This window comes from Centruroides vittatus, unplaced genomic scaffold (assembly GCF_030686945.1).
Source record: "Centruroides vittatus isolate TY-2023 unplaced genomic scaffold, ASM3068694v2 contig_790, whole genome shotgun sequence".
NCBI classification, from domain to species: domain Eukaryota; kingdom Metazoa; phylum Arthropoda; class Arachnida; order Scorpiones; family Buthidae; genus Centruroides; species Centruroides vittatus.
The window spans coordinates 844,556-853,541 of NW_027122510.1; positions in this window are offsets into that span (position 1 = coordinate 844,556).

Below are 8,986 nucleotides of genomic sequence, written 5' to 3' on the forward strand. Positions count from 1 at the left end.
TTTTTCTAGATATGAAGGAACTGCAAGAAAGTGGGTTAATTTGTAATTAGCAAATGACTTAAAAGAGTGTTGGGGAAAGTGGCAAACATCATTCTTCTCTGATTTCGACAAAATTGGATAAAGCTAGCGATTACTGTCAATACTTGGGAATATCCAGGACGAGATGGTATGTTATCAGACTATTGCTATGAAAAACAATGTACACAATAGAATTCAGTTTGGTTATTCAGAAATTAATGTCTACAATTTTATCAATCCATTCTAACCCAGCTCTTATTTTAACTAAATATAAAAACACCTTACCACTGGGGTATTTAAATGTTCTTTACAAACGTTTTTCGGCTCTATGAGCCCTGAAATTTGAAGGTAAATTTGAAATGTTCGATGTTGTTCCGAATTCGAACACAGTTTACTTGAGGAGGGCTGTAAGATGTTTTTTTTATTTAGTTACAATTTTATCGTCATGATAATTATGGGATTATTGGATGAGATGCAAGCTGCACCACAGAATCGACGTATCAACATCAAATAATAAATCGTGCCGCCTTGAAAAGATTGAAACCAATGGAAGGATTCACAATGGCTCCAACAGGTGTCAAGATTTTCTTAACAATTAACAAGATCATCTTTGGAAATAAGAAAATCTTATTTACCAAGAAGAACAAACGAGAATAACTATAATCATAAGAAGGAAATTAGGAATGTAAAACAAGAAGACATGCACCCGGTATTCTCTAAACTCGAGATTGCTGTTTGAGCATAATACGAAGTATCAGTATTGACAACAGATAGCCAAAAAACTGATTATTGTTGTGCCACTGGCCATTGATAGGCTAAAGTGAATGAAAACAGTGTCTGGATGCAGCTGTGAGGCATAAAAATCATAGCTGTAATGCTTACCTTTCTTTATGTAAATGAAATGGAAACCTAGTTATCTTATAAAGAATTTCATATTTGAAATAAAGAATTTGATTTGGAGGTAATGCTAAATTAGGAATTAAAGAATTAATGAAAAATGGAATAAATATCATTGCCGAATGATCGAAGACATAGTCGTATCCTCAGAATATCGGGAAGAAAACTTTTATTTTAGTTCGAAACTCTGTATTGTACAATACATTGCAAGAATGCTCTCGTATGAAGTAACAAAAGTTGCGTATGAAGGTAGATAATTGAAAAATGTTACTTACGAAACTGAAAATGGACTTGTAAAACATCTGGAATTGCTAATATTTAAATTAAAATATTGCAGAAACAATGCTGTATATATTGATACACTTACACTATTGATATCTATATCTATTCTATTGGTATTCAAAGTATCCATACTTATTGTCTATCTTTTTGGCCAGAGGAACAAATGACAGGGTGTACCATAAAACAGTGAATGTACACAAAAAATGCTTAAGTTGGAAAAGTACAGAAGGCATTCTTCGGTTTGTTTTTCATTTTTTTCTTTTCCATTCATCCTGTGGGCACTCCATTCTCTTTTAATCACACTCAATCTGTGGGCGAGGCCACAATGGTAGCGGCCAAATAGAGGAGACCAAAATATTCGGGTAACACCACACACAAAAAAATTCACGCTTGCTTACCCGAATTCCATTCCGGATCCCCAGAACAGATAAAAAATAAAAAAAATAAATAATAAAAACTCTCAATTTTATCTTGGTTTATTACAATATTCTATAACTTATATTTATTTTGTACCCATTTAGTATCTCTTTAGTCTATTCTATTGTGTTCCTCTATATTATAAAAATGAATAAACTACGTAATTGTATATATTATTAAAACCTCACCCTTTAAAAATCCTATGGGTGGGCTTGCATTGAATGAATTTCTAGAAATTTTAGAATTGTGCACAATTGAATTGAAGTCGAAGAATACTGTCTAACTGCATGAATAAGTTGAATTATTTTTGTTAGTTTTGAAGCTATCGATTATTTAAGTGTTTTTTTAAGAGCTGCGAATTGCTTTGAATGGGTTTTTTTTTAAAGCTGAAAACATTTGGATCGACGTTTTAAAATTATAAATATATTGAATAATTTTTCCAAAACTGTGAGATAGTATTTGTAATTTTAGTGTTGCGAACACACACGTCGCTCCTAAATCAACCAGAGAGTAATTTAAATGTTTTTTTTTTTAAATTACAAACGTAATAAATGAGATTTTTGAAGCTATAAATAGATAAATTAAGCATTTCTTAGATTCACAAATACGTTGAATGATTTTTTAGAGCTGAAAATACAATGAGGAATATTTTCTGGAGTTGTGAGCACGAGCACGTTGCCTGATTTTTTAACATCTTAAACACAAAAGTAGTGTTTTTTGAATAAAGAAGCGTTATAATTGAAATTGACTTGACATTTTAATCATCGAAAACGTATAAAATCAATTAATTTATTTAATTCTTCAAAAAATGCTGCAGGAAAATTTTAGATCAAGCAGAAAGAAGTTGTAAAAAGAGCGAAATATATTTATTGAAAAAGTGTATTTTTAGATAAATATCTTGGATAGAAAGGTTTATTTGATAAACTCTTATTGGGTAACAAACCGTTCAGCTATTCCCACTTAATCAATATTATTTGATTTGGAAGAGCAAAGATTAGGATAGGATTTTGTCTTTTCCTAAGATTATTTGTAGGACTAAACGAAATTCACTTAATGAAAGAATTAGTTAAAGGATAATTAGGACAGTTGTATTTATTTTCTCGCTATTTATTAATAACGATAAAATAATCTTTTATTTTTCTGTTTGTTAATAAAATGGTGCCATGTCTTATTAAAATTAAGTTAATTACAGTACTTAATAATTTATGCTGTAAAAATCTATTCAAAGTTTATAAAATTTAGTAAAATTGAATTATTTCAAAATTCATTATATATGGTGGAAAAATTTACTTAAATAAATTCTTATTCAAGCTTCTGAAGAAAAAAAATTTGGCATCAATTATTGTAATGACTTTCGAAGAGGAAAACAATAGTATAAGCTATTGTAATGATCTTCAAGAGAAATTTTAACTATATTGAGTACTGTAAATGCTCTTTAAGGAGGAAATTCGATGGAATCAACCTTTACAATGCTCTCCGAGGAGGGGTAGTGGCATCAATTACTGTAATTCTTTGTAAATAGAAAATTTTAGTGGTCTCAACTATTGTAAATATTCTTCAAAATGGGAAATTTTAATAACATAAACTACTGTAAAACTATTAAAAGAGAGACATAATGGAATTAATTGTCGCAAAAAGTTAATCTAGAAATGTCAAATACTGTAAAAACACTGCAAAGAGAGAAATTGTAGTGGTATCAGATATTATAATGCCATTCAAGGATGAAAATTTTGGTGTTACCAAATAATACCAACTAATTCTTCAAGTAAAATCTCTTCAAGTAGGAAAATTTCATTGGCATCAACTATTGTAAAATCCATTTCAAGGAGGGAAAATTTACTTTAATAAATTAAATTAAAAGTTTAAATGTAGTTAAATGTAAAAGCTTTCAAGGAGGGAAATTTAGAAATAGCGACTATCACAAAATTAAACATTAGTAATTTATTTTCCAAAGTTTTAATTAAATAAATTATAATATTAAAGATTATTAATACATTATAATGCTTTAAAATTAGCTTCAAAACTTAATTTTAAAGTATTTTAAGTCCTCAACCAGTAATTTGCGACCCCAGTATATACGTATTGTTTTCTCAGGTTTTCAGTATATTTTAATGAAGTTTTTACTAAAAATCGGTTACGAAACGTTTAGAAAAAGTCATTATATTCGATAAAATAACATGATATATTCAATAAAGACATATTGCATGAAGTACCTTCCTCTTCAGATCAGCTATGGACAATGGAAAGATATATAATTATTTAAACTTAGTGTACTTAAAAAATTAATAAAATAAGAATATTTTTAATTGAAATTATTTAATTTCTTACATAAATTCACCTCAAATTATTTAAAATTTGAAATATATGTTTAGAATTGTGTGAATCATTATATGAAAAATATTGGAATAATGGAAAAAAAAGTACTTCCTATACTTTTTATATGGATATTCCAATATTAAGTTAAAAGAAATCGAACGTGAAATTTCGAACAAGTAAAGAAGAAATCCTTCAGTTTGAAGTGAATGGGACATCGATTGATGCTTGTTATTTCAAGACATGATTTGTCTTTTCACTTTGTAGGTATCTTTGAAGATATCGCAAAGTAATGTCAATCGAAGAGGAAATATGGCAGAAAATTCAACTTCTTTTCTACAAAAATTTGAAACCTTTTGAAGAGCATCTCTTATCTTTAACAATCTGATGTTAATCACCCTTTAAGGTTATCATCTAAAAAAAAAAAAAAAAAAAAAAATCACTATTAAAAATTTTTAGTAAATTTTTTCAAGGATATTTTTGAAAATTGGCTATACTTTTCTTTTAATTTTATCTAAAATATCTTCATAAATTTATTTTTAAAAAATTAAATATTCTAGAAAATAAGTTGATTTTTAAGTTGTTTAATAAGAAAAATGTAGCTTAATATTAAAACTTTTAAAGAAATTTTACTCTAAGAAATTCATATATTTTCAAAAGATTGGTTTCTTATGAATTCAAAATTTTCTAAAAAATCATTAAAAAAAATTGAATTCTTCGAAAATTTTTTAAAATTTACAATGGAAAATATATTTGTTTTCTTTGATAACTTATAAAAAAATAAATTTATTTAGGTAAAGTTTTAGGAACTTTTAGCAAGTCAATATATAGAAATTAGGAATTTTTGAAAGTAAAATTTCAAGTTTTCCTTAAGTATTAAGAATTTCTTCGTAAAAATTTTTCAACATTAAGATTTTTCTGAAATAGTTTGCGTTTTCTTTAAATTATTATGAAAAATATAAAGATTTATTTAAAGCATTTAAAATAAAGAAAAAATGCTAGAATTTCATAAAAATAGAGAATTTTTTCGGCTAATGTTACTCTTGGTGCCAAGATGGCGGCTCGTCTCTGATTCCAGCAAGGAAACAGTGGGACGCACGCTTTAACCTAACCTAACCTATTCTAATAATTTGGTTGCTAATAATTATGGTAATTTATTAGAATAGGTTAGGTTAGAACGTGCTTCCCACTGTTTCCTTGCTGGAATCAGAGACGAGCCGCCATCTTGGCACCAAGGGTAACATTAACCATTTTTTCTGTAAAAATGCCTTTCTACAAATGAAATTTAAAAAATAAAAATTCTACAAGTGAAATTTTTAGAAATTTTTAAAAAAAATTAAATTTTAAAAATTTCTAAAAACTAAAAATAAATTTTTCTTCGAAACCAAAAATTTCACTGCGAAAATTTCTTTAAAATATTTTCAAAAAATTGAAAACGACGAATTTATTTTTAAAATTTTATTTTGAAGGTTTATTGGCAATGTTAAGTTTTCTTTATAATTTTTTTTTTTTAAATAAAAGAAATCTTTTCTTAAAAGTTTATTGGAAATGAAAAAAAATTTTTTTCTAAAAATATATATTTTTTATAAAATTTCTAGAAAATGAAAAATGTTTTAGAGAATTCGAAAGTTTTCTCGTGTTAAAGTTTATTACAAAAAAAAAAAAAATTATAATTATTTTTGAAATTGTAGAAGATTTTATCTTAAAATTTCTTCAAAATAAAAATAATTTTTCTCTCTAGAAATTTCTTGAGAAAAATCACAAATTTTCTGTGAATAAAAATTTCATAAAAAATGAAAAATTGTTAAAGGAAACAAAGCTGAAAAAAAGACTATAAAAAATGTGAAATTTTAAAATAATATTGTGTTTTTAAACATAAAAAATGTTATTTTCTATTTTTATTAAAAGAAAAAAAAATTGGATTTTACTGTTTTATTAGAAATTTAATTTTTTAGAAAAAAAACAATAAAATCCTTAATAAGTAATGCGTAATTTTCTTTAAAACTTTCTCTAAAAATAAAATGAAATAAAATTTTATGTTTATTTTTACTAATAACATTTATCAGAAAATTAGGAACTTTTTCTAAACAAAAAACAAATCTCTTTGGAAAAAAAAACAAAACATTTTTTAAAATTTTATTTTGAAAATTTAGTAGAATTTTTCGAAATTTCTGCGCTAAAATTTCAATTTAGCACAAAATTTCTTTAAAGTAAAAGTAAGAAAATTCTTTTAAAAATATCTCCAGAAGAGTGAGAAAAAATTAAATGTATTTAATGTTATAAATTTCTTTTAAAAATTTCACTCAATAAAATTAAATTTAAAAAGTAAAATAAATAAATAAATAAAACGGTTGAAAATGCCTTAAGAATAAGCTTTTTTTTCCCAAAAAATTATTTCTATTTACAAGAAAAAATTTATCTGATTTCCAAAAAATTCTTTTTTAAAAATTTTTTGGAAATCAGATAATATATTCCTATTTATATATATTATATCGAGATGATATAATTTTATATTATCAAGAAATTTCCGCGAAATAAAACGAAATTTTCCTAGAATTAATTTACAAAAAAAACGAAAATAGTTTTAAAAATTAATTATTTTTTTTTTTTTGTTCAAAAAGCACAAAGAAAATTTCTATAAAAATATTTTAATAACTTTATATATACATAAATATATATTTTTAAAAAGAAAGAAAATTCTGTTGGATGCACCTGTTGTTGACAAGTAACAACTTCAATGACACAATCTAATATTTACTCAACTTACCATGTTTTTTTAAAAATCTTTTATTATTTAAAAAAATTCTGATTACTTTGTATTAAAAACAAAAGAAATAAAGTTTATTTTTAATATATTTTTTTCGATAGTTTATTATCTAAAAAACTTATCACCTACTCGAAAAAATCCATAAACAAACAATGGGAAGCAATAATTACTTTTAGTTATTGCGTTAATTGAACGTTAAATTAGAATGCCTTCTAGTACAATGGTTATTGATAAAATGTATTGTTATATACCCATTTATCTCTATCGATTGGTGTAACATGAACCCCCTAATTGGCTTTGATTAATGCCAACATGATCATTTTTCTATAGCAATATTGGTGATGCAATCTCATTTTATATCCTAAGGAAATGTTACTAAAGATGCTTCCATCATCCAACTTCCTTTTTAATAATCTTCCATTGCTACCCTAGGGCTAAGAATTTGACTCTTAATCGCTTACTTTTTTTCTTCTTATGTTTGCCTTTCCTGCTATTAAACTACACGATAATGAATATTTTAGTTGAAGAAAATTCACCCAATACTATTATTTCTAATGAGTACACGTACTTAGAAATGTAAACTTCATCCAATTTTATTGGGTCTAACAGATGACAATTTCTAAAATTCTAAGCAATTTTCACTTTCCCGGCTATTATATAACAGAGGTAAAGTATGGCAACCGGTTAAAAAATGACCCTCCCTCCAAGATTTTTAATTTTTGAACTAAGGAAACCTTAAAACGTGAGAAATTCAAAAAAAGCTAGGGTTTTTTTTCTCCTGTATGTAGGGGTATTAGCGTGTTTGTGTGAGGGACACTACTTTTTCACTCACTTTGAAGCTTAATAACTCCTGAGTGTTTTGTCGAAAATTTCTGAAATTTCGCACGAACGTTTGTATATTAGGGAGAAATATTTCCAGAAAGTTTCAATAAAATCGGAATATTAGTTTGGGAAATATGCCCCCTCCCCTCCCGAACCAACCTGAAGATTTAAAAGGTAATGGTAGCAATTATTAGGACAGAAAGGTCCAGGAATATTTTTAGAATTAAAATAATAATTTAGAAATAATATATGTGCTTAATTAAAATGTAGAATAATAAAAGATATTCTATTTTAAATTTATTTATATTTTTTGATGTTTTTAGAAGTCAAATATTTAAAATTTGAAACTTCGCTGCAATCCAACTTTATCCTATCTTGAAGCTCTCCAATCATCTTTCTTTACATAGGGGATGCAAAAATATGTAGGATTTATCTACACTGGACTTGAAAACTCTGTTTTTTTTTAATATGTCAAAAAAACACAACATTAGTAAGTAAAGAAAATATTTGCTATGCTTTATTTAGAGATGAAATGGCTAAAGATTACGTATAAATATTTTTTAATCCTTATAAAAAAACTTTTCGTATATTTTAAACATTTTTAGATGTTTTAAAATTAATTTTAGACTCTACTAATTCTCAAAAATAATCAAAATATACATAGAAAATTATATTAAAAAATTTTATTTAGAGTCTAAATGGTCGAAGAATAAATTTGCTCTTTAAATTCCTCTAAAAATTCTTAATAACCTGTATAAACCGGTCTCTTACGGTACCGAATATTTTATCCGTTTAGACAGGTTTCCGTTTTAAACAGGTTTTTTCCACAGAAAATTGCAGTAACCCTATAAATTTCCCTTATATAGCAGGTTCCTTTCATTAAGGTTCCGCTTTAGACAGGTTTTTACTATATATATATATATTAATTCTTAGATATTTTTAGATTAATTTTATATTTTTCTAAGCTTAAAAATACATCGAAAATCACGTTAACTATATCATAAAATTAGAATGTTTGAAAAGCACATCTTTGTATATAAAATATATAAAAATATATCAAACAAATTTAAAATATAAATTAATTTAGAATTAACGTAAAAATAAAAATATTTAAATGCATTTTTTAGTGATTTTTATGAGATATAATACTATAATAAGATGTGTTTAAAGCTGGAAAATCCTGATTTATTAAGCATAAAAATTATACATCTGGTCATAAAAATTTACAGATAAGAACAGTTTTATTTTTAGAATTTTTTATTATTATTATTATTATTTTCTAAGAGTAAAATTATTTAACTAAAACTATAATTATCATTTTATATATTTTGACATTTTATAGCTATAAAGATTTATAATAAATGTAAAGAAATATTTAAAAACTAGCGTTGAAATTGTATAATAAATGCTAAAAATAAAACTTAAAATTTCTAAAAAGTATTTTTTTAAAAAATGTAATTTTTTATTTTT